At 35.6% G+C, this 17,409-nt stretch overlaps 1 long non-coding RNA gene across 1 annotated transcript in view; it reads left to right on the top strand.

Annotated features, from left to right (window-relative positions):
* Positions 1–17,409, top strand: part of LOC118532201 (uncharacterized) — a 433,403-nt gene that overhangs the window by 348,840 nt on the left and 67,154 nt on the right. The window lies entirely within an intron of this gene.

Below are 17,409 nucleotides of genomic sequence, written 5' to 3' on the forward strand. Positions count from 1 at the left end.
TAGTCAAATTAGGTAGTTTTCTTTCTGGAAATGTTTAACAAGTTCCCAGAAAAATGCCCTCCCTTACCAGCCAAATAGCTCCCTTGGCAATGCAAGAGTTCCCAGTTGTTTAATTTGTCAAAGAAAGGAAAACAAAGTGAGAAACATGGCAGATGATTGACAGAATGGAAACTAGATATTCCTTGGGAAATGTATGCACTCTACCCAGCATGTCAGTTGTAAAGTCTTGACTTTGTAGACTTAATGTTCACAGTTTCAGTGACCTGAGGGTGTTTCCCTGCCAATGCCACCATAATTGATAAATTTATTTTATTGAGTAGACTGTCCCATCAGTTTGTTAGTATTAGTCATTTATCAAGAAAAGTAACTTATCTGACCATTCTACATATACATCTGAAATAGCCATTTGTTTCCTAATCTTTGTCACAAATGCTTCTAATGTTTTTATTTATTTATTTTAGAGAGAGCGAGCATGAGTGGGTGGATGGGCAGGGAGAGGGAGAAAGAATCTGAAGCAGACTCCCTACTAAGCATGGAGCCCAACAAGGGACTGGATCCCACAACCAGGAGATCATGACCTGAGCCAAAACCAAGAGTTAGATGCTTAACCAACTGAGCCACCCAGGCACTGCACAAATGCTTTTAATTTTGAAGAGAAATTTTTATGATATAGCATTATTTCTTCACATCCTTACCAACACTTGTTATTTCTTGTTTTTTGTGTTTTTTGTGTTTTTTTATTTTTGGGGGGGGTTGTTTGTTTTTGAGAATAGCCATTATAACAAATGTGAGGTAATATCTCATTGTAGTTTTGATGTGTATTTCCCTGATGATTAGTAATGTTGAGCACCTTTTTGTGTAGCTCTTAGCCATCTGTATGTCTTCTTTGGAAAAATATCTATTCAGATACTCTGCCCATTTTTTAACCAGATTGTTTTCTTATTTGTTTGTTTTTGTGTTCTGCTTTTCTTTTTGTTTCTTTTTGTTTTTTGGTTTTTTTTTTTGGCTATTGGGTTATATGGGTTCTTTATGTATTTTGGATATTAACCTCTTAGGATGTACAAATATTTTCTCCCATTGGTAAGTTACCTTTTCATTTTGTTGATGGTTTTCTTTGCTCTGCAGAAACTTTTTAGTTTGATGTAGTCCCATTTGTTTATTTTGGCTTTTGTTTCCAAATCAAAAAAAAAAAAAATTACTGCCAAGACCAATGTCAAGGAGCTCACTGACTATGGCAGTAAAAAAGCAGCTTTTCTGATATGCTACTAGATGCTTCTCAAAATGGAAACATCAACTGCCCTCTATTCTGTGGACAGAAAAATGGACCAAAATAAAAATGTCCAAAATCTCACGGTCAGCACCAAATGGACTAGATAGTTGGTTAGAGGCCTTGAAAGAGAAATGTTGAAAGATCGAAATCATAAAGGCCTAGGGCAATAAGCATGTGGATGGACAAAGGGGAGCAGGTATAGAATGTGAAGATTTTTGTATCATATGTTAACTCACACCAGAAGGCATCCACTACAAAAAAATTGCAAAACATCTGAGTAGACAGAATGGGCCACTCCATTGTTAGCATGATTGGCTCATGAGCAGCAGTGGAGGCAAGAATGAAGCCTATGATGGGCTTAATAGCTTAGGCTACAACTCACCAAGACCGATTCAGTTACTGCCACTGCTGAATGGCTCAAGCTACCAACAAAGATCAAGGCAGCCTCACCAATATGGCACAGTTTTTTGAGGAGACCAACCAACCGTTTGATGACAAGTGGACTAGATTGGGTACTTTCTACCCTGAAAGGGGCATTGACTCATCTTGACTGGGACTGACTGGATGCAGGGTAGAGTTTTGTCTTTTCTGCCCTCAGGACCTTAGCCAGCACAACTTCCAAGGGCTTACTAAATACTAAAAACACAGGCACAGGATCTCTCAAGATATCGCCTCAGACGAAGGGGCCTATTTTATAACAAAGGAAGTCTGGAAGTGGCCAAATGATCATAGGATCTACAGCGAAGCTTCACATTGTAACACCCAGGAGCTCCTGACCTGAGAGGTCACTGAAATAACTTCTGAAAAACATTGCTCAGGCATCAGTCTAGGGATGATAATAAGAGTATTGGGCATTATCCTTCAGGATGTGGTAATCACCATAAATTAAGTGGGTTGGCCTCAATAGGCAGGATTCATGGGTTTGGAAATCAGCATGTGTGAGTAGGGGTGGCCACACTGAATATCACCCCCAGTGATCTATTTGGGGTAGTGTTCCACCCCTGTAACATTTTAGGCTTTATGAATCTAGAGGACCTGGCTCTAGATGGCCATCAGTTCCACTGGGGAATTTGATAAAGTGTCTTTGAAATTTAAGCTCTGACTACTCCTCAGTCATTTTTATGGAAAACCAGCAGTCAAGGAAAGGAGTCATGAGGAGGGATACTTGTCTCTTATCCCCAGAAGGTGCTAGGTAAGAATATATCTGGCACACAGGTGATACTGGAGTACCTCTTGGTGCTTCCATGCTTAAATTTAATAGTAAATGAATAAGTGCAACAGCCATAGCCTCAAAAGGGCATGTTAACCTATAGCTCAGGATCTTGGTACAAATACCAGGCAGGTCATTTAAACCAGGAGAGGTGCTATCTGAGTGTGAGGGGAATATAAAAAGGATAGTAGAGGAAGTAAGTGATGAGCATCACTTGTCATTCTAAGACCAATATTAGTGGTGGAGGCTATAGTGTTTACCACTAACCCATGAAATAAGAATAAGTCAAATATTGGAAGAGTTATTCCCACATGGAGAAAATTCCTTTAAGGAGCAAGAGATGCTCTGTCCACATTCCTTCATCAGTGAGGCACTCAACTCCCAGCTACTGTGAACATCAGTTGCCTCATTCACTAGTAATTGCTCTCAGCATCAAGGAACTGCTTATCCTAAGGTATATTCCTTCCTAGCAGTGGCTAGCAGCCAATGATTGGTTTGTGTGTAGATACAGAGGCTTGAGTCCTCCCCTCAATTTAAAACAACTCTGAAGAGCTATTCTAGCTTTAGAATTACCTCCTCCCAACCAGCCTGTAGGTTCTGCTGAGGTCTTAGGCACAACCACATTGCAGGTCATCTTTTCCCCGTTCCCACTCCTGGCTTTCATAAAGAATCCTCCCCAAACCTTCATCCAATTCTCTATCTCAAAGTCTGTTCCAGAATACATTCTAAAATTAAAGGTTGAATCACAGTTTACATGATTAATCATTAATCTCAGGAAAAACTTGGTTTTGATGTGCCACCTAATCAAATAAATGTGTCAGTGATGAAGTTGCAGAAGGAAGCAGATAAAGATGAAGCAATAAGATGCATAAGATAACTGAGAGTTTTTCAAGATGGGCGTTGGCAATTCTGATCTTGTCTAACAGTACCATCTGATACTAACAATCTGAAATCTGTTGGGACCAATGACTCAGAATAAACAAACCGACAACTTTCCCATGGATTAATTTAAGTGACATTTTTCTTTGCATTTCTATACATAGTTTTGAAAATAGAAATATATAGTACTGGCTGCTTTGTTTAAAGTTCAGTGAGAAAGTAGCTGCCTTCTATAGAAATCTATTTGCCTTTATTCCAAAATCAGTTCAAGTAATCAATCAGAAGATTGATTAATTAGGAAAACATTATTAATCCTCAGGAAACAGTTCAGATTGAATACAGGTTGAAGACAAAAAAAAAGTCTGAATACTTGCCTTCATGCCAACCTTCAGTGTGAAATTGAATATGAGCAAAGCACTGGAAAGAAATTTGGAAGCAATGAAGAAATAGAGTTCTCTACCTAGCAATAGGGAATCCAGAGTTCCATGGAATTTGTGACAGACTCTCCATGGATCTTAAAAAGAGACTTGACAGAGAAATGAAGGAACTTGATACATGTCTTGTCCCAGGAAAGAATGGATTGCAATTATAGTACAAAAGGATTCTTAAAGCATCATGACAGATAGGGTTTTTGAGAACAAGTTTTAAACCTGAAGGGGGCACAGATTTATTAGACTGAAACTGGAGGTTAGCCTCTTAGAAGAGATATCTGTTTGAATGAGATTTGTTGACATCAGTGTACAAAATGAAAATCCAGGAGCATTTTATTGGTTTCATAACAGTGGATAAGACTCGGGGTCAGGAACTTTCCTAAGTCATCTTGTCAATGCTGACAAGTCTAAAATTGACATCCAAATCTCTCAGGAGGTAAACTGGGACAAAGGTAAGAACCTAATGGAAATTATAGGCAAATTTCATTCCCTAAACATAAACTTTTCTTCCATGTAAAATTATACTGCTGCAAAACCATGTGGGTATGATGCCTCATTTTCATTCATACTAAAGTGACTGGGCCTTCCCAGCACTTACGTAAGAAGGAAAAAAAAAAAAAAACCTCCCTTCTTCCATTTCCTATAGAGTACTTGTGACAAAGAAAAAAAACTACTTATCATTCTTCTATCAATTAAGATGCCTTTGGCTGCAAGAAATAAGTTATCCAATTCAAGTTGGCTTAAGAAAAAAGAAAATATATTCATATTATCAACAAGAAGTCTGGGACAGGTCAATGCCAATGTTAATTCAACTCACTGCTCTCAGAGCTATAGGTCAGCTTCTTCATTGTGATTTCCTTGGCTTTCCGTCATTCTTTCCTACCTTTCTTAGATTTGATGAAATATTATTCTCTGGGCTGCAACATATCTCTCTTTAGCTCAAGTCCTCATGTAGCAAAATCTAAAGTCAGGTATTAGGCTGGTTTCTCCATTGTGTCTCTATTCAGGAATCAGGAAAACTTTCTTAGAAGCTTCCTATATTCACTTCCTCTTATATGTCATAGGCCAGGGTTATATCGCTTGTCCATGCCTAGAGACATGATTGGAAATGAAAGTGGAATGATCATGGTTGGCCTAGATCATTCAAGCTTTGGGTCTTGAAAGGGGCTGGAGGCCTAGGAAAAACTGGCACCTACCAAAAATCAGGTACTGTCAGCATGGAAGTGGACGTGTTTTTATAATAGTTCTTGAGTATGAAAAAAAAAAAAGAATTCTGTCACAGTCTTCAAATCAGTTTGTGTTATGGGCTGATTTGTGTTCTCCCAAAATTCTTATGTTGAAGTCCTAACCCCCAGCATCTCAGAATGTGACTGTATTTGGAGAAGGGGTCTTTAGAGAGGTTATTAAAGTTAAATGAGATCATTAGGGTATGCCCTAATCCAATATGACTGGCATCCTTATCAGATGAGGAAATTAGGACACAGACACACATGGGGGAAGACCACATGAAGACTGGAAGGTGATCATCCAAAAGCCAGGGAGAATGGCCTCAGAAGAAATCAACCCTGCTGACACCTTGATCTTAGACTCCTAGTCTCCAAAACTGTGACAAATTCTTGTTGTTTAAACCACCCAGTCTGTGATACTTTGTTATGGCAGCTCTAGAAAACTAATGCAATTGGTATCCTGGTTAAAGTCCTACTGCTTTTCTCCTTGCCTTGACCCTATGAAATCTTAATGATATTAAAGTACTGGTTACAAAAGAGTTAATTTTACTTAGTATTCTCATTTTTCACATAGGATGGTAAATACCGTTCTCTCCCCAATTAGTCTCAGAGCCAGAACATTCAAAGTAGTTTTATGGGAAATATAGTAATGAGTTGTTCTAACTTTAAATGGCTTAAATTTTAACTTGGTGCTATGCCAAAATTTTCTGCCTTTATGCATATGAGAATAGAGAATTAGGAATTCGAAGTACATTTATAGAGTGTGTCATAGGAGGTTTTTCTGTTATTTCAGAATTTGAGCTGAGTAGCCAAAGCTAGACAATGCATGTTGATTTTGTTAGGACTACACTTTTCACCTAATTTATGTTTTTACAATTTTCAATTGAAGCACATCACACACATAGGAAAGTATACAAACCGTAAGTGTACATATTGATGAATTTTACCAAGTGAGCCCATACCTGGGTAGGTATGTTCATACATACTCATTCAGCTGAAGATTTCCAACACCTCAGGAGCCCCTGGAGCCCTCTTCCAGTTTTACACAATACCCAAGTGTAACCACTACACTGACATCTAACACTAGAAATTCTATTTAGATATTTCAATTTAATATCAATGTAATCCCACAGTGTATGTTTTTCTGATTCTCTTTTTTTTCCCTAAATGTATATATAATTTTCTGTTATGACAATACCTCACAATGAATTTATCCCTCCTACTATAGGTGAACTGGGGGCTATTTTAAACAGTGGTAGTACAACAAATCTGGTAAAAATATTTTGGTGAAATATGAATAAATTTCTATTGGATGTATACCCAGAAAAAAAATTGCTGGGCCATAGGTTATATACCCAGCTTCAGTAAATACTGCCAAACAGTTTTCCAAAATGTACCAATTTACACTTGCACAGCAATATTATGAAAGTTTGAGTTGCCACACATCTCCACCAACTCTTGATATCTTCTTTCTTTTTCTCTTCATACATTCTTGTGGCACATAACTGTAAGCATTACAGTTTTAGTTTGCATTTCTTTAATGACTAATTAAGTTAATCATTCTTATGTTCATTGGCAATTGGATATATTCTTTTGAGAAGTACTTCTTGAATTTTTTTTCAAAATTTTTGTAGTGGATTGCCTGTATTTCCCTTATTTCTTCATAGGTTTTTGTTTGGTTTTTTGTTTGTTTGTTTGTTGTTGTTGGTGGTGGTGGTGGTGGTGGTGGTTTTTTTTTTTTTTTTGGCATTTCTTGGTATGACTTTTCAGTGCATGTATGTATTGTAAATATCTTTTTTCTTACATTCTATACCTTCTACTTTCATCTTTTTAATAGTGTTTTTTAAGAAGAAAAGCTCTTTATTTTGAAATGGTTCATTCTTTTTTCCTTTTTGATTAGACTACATTTTATCTTTATCTACTTCAAGGTCATAAAGATGTTCTGTTTGTTGTTTTTTTTTTTTTTTTTTTACTAAATGCTTAATTGTTTTACCTTCCATATTTATATCTGCATTCCATTTGAACTTAAATTTTGTGTATGCTGTGAATAGAGATCAAGATTCACCTTGTTTATAAATGAGTATACAATTATCTCAGAAGCATTTATTGAATAGAAAATCCTTTCTGTACTCAGTGCTATCAGTTTCGACATGAATTAAGTTACAATATTTGTGTGTCTGGACTCTATTCTGCTGCATTGGCCTATTGGTCTGCCTTTAATTCACAATACACTGTTTTAATTAGAATAGGTATATCATATTATAGGTCTGAAGAGATAGTATTAATGAATATTCCAGCTGTATTCTATTTCTTCAAGAAATTATTCCTGACTGTTTTAATTCCTATATAAGTGCCTCAGCTTGTAAATTTCAAAACATTCATTTATTTATTTTTTCTTAATTTGTCACAATAAAATGTTATAGATTTTCTTAAAGTTTTGTGAATCTTTTCTTAAATTTACTTCTAGGTATTTAATATTTTGTAATTTTAAAAATCCCTACAGGGGCACCCATGTGGCTTAGTTGGTTAAGCATTGCCTTGGGCTCAGGTCATGATCCTCGGGTTCTGGGATTGAGCCCTGGGTCGGACTCTCTGCTGGGTGGGAGTCTTCTTCTCCCTCTCCTTCTGCCCCTCCCTCCCCGACCCCCCCCCACCCCCCGTGCTTGCTCACTGTCTCTCTCTTTCTCAAATAAATAAATAAAATCTTAAAAAAAAAAAAAACCCTTACAATTCTGTTGAGGTATAATTTGCATGGGAAAAAATGCATCAATTTTATGGATACAGCTTGATATGTTTTGACAAATATTTATATACTCATGTAACCACCATTACAATGGCAATCAAACAAACAAGGTTATATTGCAACCTTTCCCATTCAGTCCTTAACGCTATTCCTATACCCAGGGTAAGGACTGATCTGCTTTTTGTCACTATAGATTAAACTTGTCTTCTTAAGAGTTTTATATAAATGGAATCAAGTAGTATGTATTTATTTGTGTCTGGCTTCTTTTGTTTAGCATTTTTGAGATTTTTTTCATGCTATTGCATGTTATCAGTAGTTCATTTTATATTTTTTGCAGTTTTATTACATTAAATGTATATATCACAACGTGTTCATCCAATTTCCTGTTGATTGACTTTGTGTCCAAGTTTTGGTTCTTATAGGTAAAGGTGTTATGAATACACAACTATATATCTTTTATGTATGTAAGTTTTCATTTTTCTTGGATAAATACTATGAGTGGAGTGGCTGAGTCATATGGTAAATTTATATTTATATGAAACTGACAAGCTTTTTCTTATGTGGCTGTGCCGTTTTGTATTACCAGTAATGGTTGAGAATCCATGCTGCTCCACATCCTCACCAATACTTGGCATGATCAATCTTTTTAATTTTAATTATTCTAGTAGGTACATAGTGGTATCTCATTGTAGTTTTAAGTTATATTTTTCTGATAACTGATGAGGTTGAGCATATAATTAATGTGCTTATTAGTCATTTGTGTAACTTTGTGATGTTTTTGTTCAAAAGTTTTTTCCCAATTTGGGGGGTCAATCTTCTTTATTGAAATGTATAATTCTATTATATATGTGTTTTGAAAATATTTTCCCAAGTCCGTGGATTATCTTTTTATTTTCTATATGATGTTTTTTCTAAACCACAGTTTTTAATTTAATGAAATACAGTATTTTTTATTTTCTGGTGCAAGTTTTTGGTATCCTATCTAAAATATCTTGGCCTGTATCCTTTATTTCCTTCTAAAAGTCTTATTTTGTCATTTTTAAACATATGTAAATAATACAGTTCAATATACAAATATACAGTTCAACAATAAACATATGTAAATAATACAGTTCAAATAATACAGTATGAATAATACAAACATATGTAAATAATACATTTTTAAATATATGTAAATAATACAGTAAATAATAACACTTGAACTGTATTTAATGTTTAATGTTAAACATTAACATATGTTTTAAGGTAAGGGTAGAAGTTCATTTATTTTACATGTAGATACCCAGTTTTTTCCAGCAACTTTTGTTGAACATAATATACTTTTTCCATTGAATGACCTTAGAACTTTTGTTGGACTTCAGCTGATGTATGTGTGGTCTGTTTTTAGAATATGGTCCCTTGATTACTGCTGTCCATAGTAAGTCTTGAAATCAGGTAGTATAAGTCCTCCAACTTTATTTTATTTCAAAATTATTTTGGCTAGTCTAAATCCTTTGTAGTTCCATAAAAATTCAAAATCAGCTTATTGCTCTTTATTTTTAAAAAGTTGGTTATGATTTTGATTGGGGCTGCTTTGAATCTAGAGGTTACTTTGGGAGAAAACAGGCATCTTAAAAATATTTATTCTTTTGATTCACAAACATGGTATCACTTCATTTATTTAGGTCTTCTTTAATTTCTCTCAACAGTGTTTTGTTCTTTTCAGTGTATGTGTTATGCACAAAATGTATCCCTAAGTATTTCAGGGGTATTTTTTTAAGTTATTATTAATGGCAATTTTTAGATCAATTTACATTTTTTCAATTACATAGAAATATGGTTGATTTTTCTGTGCATTGACTTTATATTCTACAATCTTAACAAACTCACTTAAGCATTCCAGTAGCTTCTTTGTGGATGTCTTAGGATTTTCTAAATAAATAATCATGCAGTTAATCATGCTGTTAATAATCAACAACAACTCAAGACAGTTTTACTTCTTCTGTTTCAATCTTAAGTCTTTTTACTTTTTTTCTTTTTCTTGCCTGCTGCACTGACCAGGATCACTATTATTTGGGGGCTTTCTGTATTTCCAGTGCAAGTCTCTCCAACATTCTGCCCCACAAATTCTAGCCAGTGTTTCTTCCCCCAACCCAATTTCTGTCCCTTCAAATCTATAAGAACACCAGGCAGTATTTGGGCTCCTGTCACTGACCCAGAAACTATCACCAGTCAGTAAACTAGTGCATTTATAGAGCTTATCTTGGTTGTTTGCTCTGTCTTAAGGATCACAGTCCTGCTCTGCCTATTGTCTAGTGTCTGAAAACTTACTGTTTCATATATTTTGCTTAGTTTTTGTAACCTTTTTTTTAAGGTTGTAGGGAATATCCAGTCTTTGTTACTCCAAATGCCCTGAAGCAAAATTCCCTTTCTATTTCTTTGAGATACTTTAATTTCAAACAGTATACCCCTGGATCTTTCTATTGTATTCATTATGGCAATCTCTGTATTTTAATAAGATGCTTTGGTATATTTACATTTAGAGTGAAGATTTATATGGTTGAGTCTCAGTCTACTCTCTAGCTATTTATTCTTTGTTTTCTGTGTTTCTCTCTTCTTTTATACTTTATTTACAGTCTGCTTTTCAAGTATTTGTGATATTACATTCCTTCCCTTCTATTGTCTTTAGCTCTACCTTTGATACTTGGTATTTTGTTTTTACTCTACAGTTATAATTAATATTAAAATGTGTTTCCTTGGGCGCCTGGGTGGCTCATTTGGTTAAGCAACTGCCTTCGGCTCAGGTCATGATCCTGGAGTCCCAGGATCGAGTCCCGCATCAGGCTCCCTGCTCAGCGGGGAGTCTGCTTCTCCCTCTGACCCTCCCCCCCCATGCTCTCTCTATCTCTCATTCTCTCTCTCAAATAAATAAATAATTAAAAAATCTTTAAAAAAAATAAAAAAAATGAAATGTGTTTCCTTAATTTATCACTCTCTAACTAGAATTATTATTACAGCACTACACATGTAATTTAAGAAACTTGCAACATTATAATTCAGTTTTACTGTGTTTTGTGTTATTTTTGTCCATGTCTTAATTCTACATATGTTATGAATTCCATACTCTGATTTTTTGCTATAGTCAATTGACTTAAAAGTATTTAAGAACTTAAAATTGTCTTTTCTTTAAATTAACTTATAGTATATTATTTGTTTCAAGGTTACAGGTCTGTGATTCATCAGTCTTACACAACACCCAGCGCTCACCACAACACATACCCTCCCCAATGTCCATGATGCAGCCACCCCATCCCCCCCCCCCCCCACTCCAGCAACCCTCAGTTTGCTTCCTAAGACTAAGAGTCTCTTAATGGTTTGTCTCCCTCTCTGGTTTCATCTTGTTTCATTTTTTCCTCTCTTCCCATATGATCCTCTGCCTTGTTTCTTAAATTCTGCATATCAGTGAGATCATATGATAATTGTCTTTCTCTGATTGACTTATTTCACTTAGCATAATATCCTCTAATTCCATCCATGTCGTTGCAAATAGCAAGATTTCATTTTTTCTGATGGCTGCGTAATTACATAGTGAACATTTTCAATGATATTCTTTTTTTCCTGTAGACCCTTAATTTCATTAATTTAGAACTCCCTTCAGTTGAAAAAACTTTTTTTTTGCATTACTTATTGGATTGATCTGATAATAAATTTCCTCAGCTTTCACTTATCTAAAAAAAAGTGCCTTTTTTGCCTTCATTTTTGAAAGACATTTTTGCTAGATACTGAATTCTGAGTCAACAGATTTTTTTTCTAAATGCTGAATGTTAAAGAGATGGCCCTATTACCTTTCAACCCCCATTATTTCTAAGGATAAGTCAGTTGCTATTTTTATTATTGTTCCTCTTATTGTAATATACCTATATTCCTCTAGTTCTGTTTAAAATTTTCCTTTTCTTCAGTTTTCAGCATAATTGACTTAATGTGCATAAATGTGTTTGTATTTTCCTGATGCCAAGTGATGTTGAGCACTTTTTCATGTGTCTGTTGGCCATTTGGATGTCTTCTTTGGAAAAATGTCTGTTCATGTCTTCTGCCCATTTCTTGATTGGATTATTTGTTCTTTGGGTGTTGAGTTTGATAAGTTCTTTATAGATTTTGAATACTAGCCCTTTATCTGATATGTCATTTGCACATATCTTCTCCCATTCTGTTGGTTGTCTTTTGGTTTTGTTGACTGTTTCCTTTGCTGTGCAAAAGCTTTTTATCTTGATCAAGTCCCAATAGTTCATTTTTGCCCTTGCTTCCCTTGCCTTTGGCGATGTTTCTAGGAAGAAGTTGCTGTGGCTGAGGCCCAAAGAGGTTGCTGCCTGTGTTCTCCTCAAGGATTTTGATGGATTCCTGTCTCACATTAAGGTCTTTCATCCATTTTGAGTCTATTTTTGTGTGTGGTGTAAGAGAATGGTCCAGTTTCATTCTTCTGCATATGGCTGTCCAATTTTCCCAAACCATTTGTGGAAGAGATTGTCTTTTTTCCATTGGACATTCTTTCCTGCTTTGTCGAAGATGAGTTGACCATAGAGTTGAGGGTTCATTTCAGGGCCCTCTATTCTGTTCCATTGATCTATGTGTCTGTTTTTGTGCCAGTACCATACTGTCTTGATGATGACAGCTTTGTAATAGAGCTTGAAGTCCGGAATTGTAATGCCACCAGCTTTGCTTTTCTTTTTCAACATTCCTCTGGGTATTTGGGGTCTTTTCTGGTTCCATACAAATTTTAGGATTATTTGTTCCATTTCTTTGGAAAAAGTTGATGGTATTTTGATAGGGATTGAATTAAATGTGTACATTGCTCTAAGTAGCATAGATATTTTCACAATATTTGTTCTTCCAATCCATGAGCATGGAACGTTTTTCCATTTCTTTGTGTCTTCCTCAATTTCTTTCATGAGTATTTTATAGTTTTCTGAGTACAGATTCTTTGCCTCTTTGGTTAGATTTATCCCTAGGTATCTTATGGTTTTGGGTGCAATTGTAAATGAAATCGACTCCTTAATTTCTCTTTCTTCTGTCTTGTTGTTGGTGTATAGAAATGCAACTGATTGCTGTTCATTGATTTTATATCCTGCCACATCACTGAATTCCTGTATGAGTTCTAGCAGTTTTGGGGTGGAGTCTTGGGTTTTCCACATAAAGTATCATATCATCTGCAAAGAGTGAGAGTTTGACTTCTTCTTTGCTGATTTGGATGCCTTTTATTTCTTTTTGTTGTCTGATTGCTGTGGCTAGGACTTCTAATACTATGGGTTGAATAGCAGTGGTGAGAGTGGACATCCCTGCCATGTTCCTGATGGTAGGGGGAAAGCTCTCAGTTTTTCCCCATTGAGAATGATATTCACTGTGGGTTTTTCATAGATGGCTTTTATGATATTGAGGTATGTACCCTCTATCCCTATACTCTGAAGAGTTTTGATCAAGAAAGGATGCTGTACTTTGTCAAATGCTTTTTCTGCATCTATTGAGAGGATCATATGGTTCTTGTCCTTTCTTTTATTTATGTAGTGTATCACATTGATTCATTTCCGGATGGTGAACCAACCTTGCAGCCCAGGAATAAATCCCACTTGGTCATGGTGAATAATCCTTTTAATGTACTGTTGAATCCTATTGGCTAGTATTTTGGTGAGAATTTTTGCATCCATGTTCATCAAGGATATTGGTCTGTAATTCTCCTTTTTGATAGGCTCTTTGTCTGGTTTTGGGGTCAAGGTAATGGTGGCCTCATAAAACGAGTTTGGAAGTTTTCCTTCCATTTCTATTTCTTGGAACAGTTTTAGAAGAATAGGTATTAATTCTTCTTTAAATGTTTGGTAGAATTCCCCTGGGAAGCCATCTGGCCCTGGGCTCTTGTTTGTTGGGAGATTTTTGATGACTGCTTCAATTTCCTTAGTGGCTATAGGTCTGTTCAGGTTTTCTATTTCTTCCTGGTTCAGTTTTGGTAGTTTATACTTCTCTAGGAATGCGTCCATTTCTTACAGATTGTCTAATTTGCTAGCATATAGTTGCTCATAATATGTTCTTATAATTGTATTTCTTTGGTGTGGGTTGTGATCTCTCCTCTTTCATTCATGATTTTATTTATTTGGGTCATTTCTCTTTTCTTTTTGATAAGTCTGGCCAGGGGTTTATCAGTCTTATTAATTCTTTCAAAGAATCAGCTCCTAGTTTCGTTGATCTGTTCTACTATTCTTTTGGTTTCTATTTCATTGATTTCTGTTCTGATCTTTATTATTTCTCTCCTCCTGCTGGCTTTAGGCTTTATTTGCTGTTCTTTCTCCAGCTCCTTTAGGTGTAGGGTTAGGTTGTGTATTTGAGACCTTTCTTGTTTCTTGAGAAAGCCTGGTATTGCTATATACTTTCCTCTTAGGACTGCCTTTGCTGCCTCCCAAAGATTTTGAAGAGTTGTGTTTTCATTTTCATTTGTTTCCATGAATTTTTTTAATTCTTCTTTAATTTCCTGGTTGACCCATTCATTCTTTAGTAGGATGCTCTTTAGCCTCCATGTATTTGAGTTCTTTCCAACTTTCCTCTTGTTCTAGTTTCAAAGCATTGTGGTCCAAAAATATGCAGGGAATGATCCCAGTCTTTTGGTACTGGTTGAGACCTGGTATGTGACCCAGGATATGATCTATTCTGGAGAATGTTCCATGTGCACTTGCGAAGAATGTGTATTCTGCTGCTTTAGGATATATCTGTGACGTCCATCTTGCCCAGTGTGTCATTTAAAGCCTTTATTTCCTTGTTCATCTTTTGCTTAGATGATTTGTCCATTTCAGTGAGGGGGGGTGTTAAAGTCTCCTACTATTATTGTATTATTGTCAATGTGTTTCTTTGATTTTGTTATTAATTGGCTTCTATAATTGACTAGGGGCATAGATATTTAAAAATACTAGATCTTCTTGTTGGATAGACCCTTTAAGTATGATATAGTGTCCTTCCTCATCTCTTATTATAGTCTTTGGTTTAAATCTAATTTGTCTGTTATAAAGATTGCCACCACAGCTTTCTTTTGATGTCCATTAGCATGGTAAATGGTTTTCCACCCCCTCACTTTCAATCTGGAGGTGTCTTTGGGTCTAAAATGAGTCTCTTGCAGACAGCATATTGATGGGTCTTGTTTTTTAATCTAATATGATACCCTGTGTCTTTTGATTGGGCCATTTAGCCCATTTACATTCAGAGTAACTATTGAAGGATATGAATTTAGTGCCACTGTATTGCCTGTAAGGTGACTGTTAGTGTATATTGTCTGTGTTCCTTTCTGGTCTATGTTGCTTTTAGGCTCTCTCTTTGCTTAGAGGACTCCTTTCAATATTTCTTGTAGGGCTGGTTTGGTATTCACAAATTCTTTTAGTTTTTGTTTGTCATGGAAGCTTTTTGTTTCTCCTTCTATTTTCAATGACAGCCTTGCTGAATAACGCATTCTTGGCTGCATATTTTTCTCATTTTGCACCATGAATATATCATGCCAGTCCTTTCTGTCCTGCCAGATCTCTGTGGATAGGTCTGCTGCCAATCTAATGTTTCTACCATTGTAGGTTACAGACCTCTTGTCCTGAGCTGCTTTGGGATTTTCTCTTTGTCTCTGAGACTCATAAGTTTTACTATTAGATGATGGGGTACTGACCTATTTTTATTGATTTTGAGGAGGGTTCTCTGTGCCTTCTGGATTTTGATGCCTGTTTCCTTCCCCATATTCAGGAAGTTCTCTGCTATAATTTGCTCCAATATACCTTCTGCCCCTCTCTCTCTTTCTTCTTCTTCTGGGATCCCAATTATTCTAATATTGTTTTGTCTTATGGTATCACTTATGTCTCGAATTCTGCCCTCATGATCCAGTAGTTGTTTATCTCTCTTTTTCTCAGCTTTTTTATTCTCTATGATTTTGTCTAACCATAATTTTAGAATTTTAACTAATTATCTCTTTTGTCCCATTTATCCTAGCAGTTAGAGCCTCCATTTTTTATTGCACTTCATTAATAGCCTTTTTGATTTCGACTTGGTTAGATTTTAGTTCTTTTGTTTCTCCAGAAAGGGATTCTCTAGTATCTTCTATGCTTTTTCAAGCCCAGCTAGTAATTTTATAATCGTCATTCTGAACTCTAGTTCCGACATCTTACTAATGTCCATATTGATTAGGTCTCTGGCAGTTGGTACTGCCTCTTGTTCTTTTTTTTTTGAGGTAAGTTTTTCTGTTTTGTCATTCTGTCCAGAGAAGAATAGATGAATGAGAGAACAAAATGCTAAAAGGGTAACAACGACCCCAGAAAAATATACACTAAACAAATCAGAAGAGACCCGAAATCTTCCAGAAAGTGGTCGCTTTTCTGTTCATAGAATTGCTGCTATTCTTTTCTTTGATCTCCTGTGGAGTTTGTAGGTGTTCAGAATGTTTTGATAAATATTTAGCTGAATTCCTGGGACCAGAAGAAATTTAGGTCTCCTATTCTTCTGCCATCTTGCTCTTCCTTTACACATTATTTTTTTTAATTATCTTTTCAGCCTCTTCCTCTATCTTCTTTCTTTCTGAAACTACAATTACATATATATTAGAATGATTTTGGTTTAGAGATTACTGGGACTATGCTATTCTGTTAATCTCCTCCAATGATTTTCTTTTTAATTTCAGATATTTTGTTTTTTATTTCTATGATTTCTATTTGCATCTTAATTAAAGTTTTCATCATTCCACCAGGTACATATATTTTCCTGTAAATGCTGTCAAATGTATCCTGATATTTTAGAGCCATTGCTAATTTCAACATCTATGTTGTCTGTGGTACTATTTCTGTTGATAGATTTTTCTCTTAACTATCAATCAAATTTTCTGTCTCTTCACCTATTTAGTACTTTTTCAAATGTTATCCTGTGCATCAGGGATGCTATTTGGTAGGGACTCTGGATTATGCTGGGGGGTTTTGTCTGTGTAATTTATTGTTTGTTTACTAATCAGATAAATAACCAGCAGAGAACCTCAACTTTCTGGAATCCTCATCTCAGTCTTTGTTAGGATGTGTCATTTTTTAAATTTTGCCCTTAAACCTAGGGCAAATCCCTTAGTCTTTAGAAATAATATTGACTTCTAAGTCATGAAAATCCAAGTTATTTACCAAGCCCTTCTACTTGACAAAGCTTGAACTTCACATTCTGTCTTCTTTCATTTGTAGCTGCTGAAATCTCAGATCAGGTATTTCCATTTTCCAGCAATTTTTACCTTGGGATAATTGGAGTCTTTTCTGGTGCATGAAGAGTTCATGTATGATCCAAGGATTTAGGGAGAATTTATGTGCTGATTTTAGGACCCTCCTCTTTTTGTGGTTACTTTCAATTCTCTTCTTTTTTGACTCATCAGTACCTACTAGTCTTATTCATCACATCTCAAACCTGTTCTCCCAACTCCCTGTTTCCCTACTCAGGGTATAATCTCTTTCTGCTGCTGCGTTATCTTGTCTTGTCATAGTTGGGCTGCTTTCTGAACTCTATTTTTTTTTTCAGTCTCTAATTGAATCTTCATTCTTTTGTGGGGTTTGCAGATGACTCTACTGGTTTCAGATATTTATTTCCCCATTTTTATATAAATTAAAATAAGTAGTATTTGCTGTCTTCTATTATAC

The sequence above is a fragment of the Halichoerus grypus genome, chromosome 8 (assembly GCF_964656455.1).
Source record: "Halichoerus grypus chromosome 8, mHalGry1.hap1.1, whole genome shotgun sequence".
NCBI lineage: Eukaryota > Metazoa > Chordata > Mammalia > Carnivora > Phocidae > Halichoerus > Halichoerus grypus.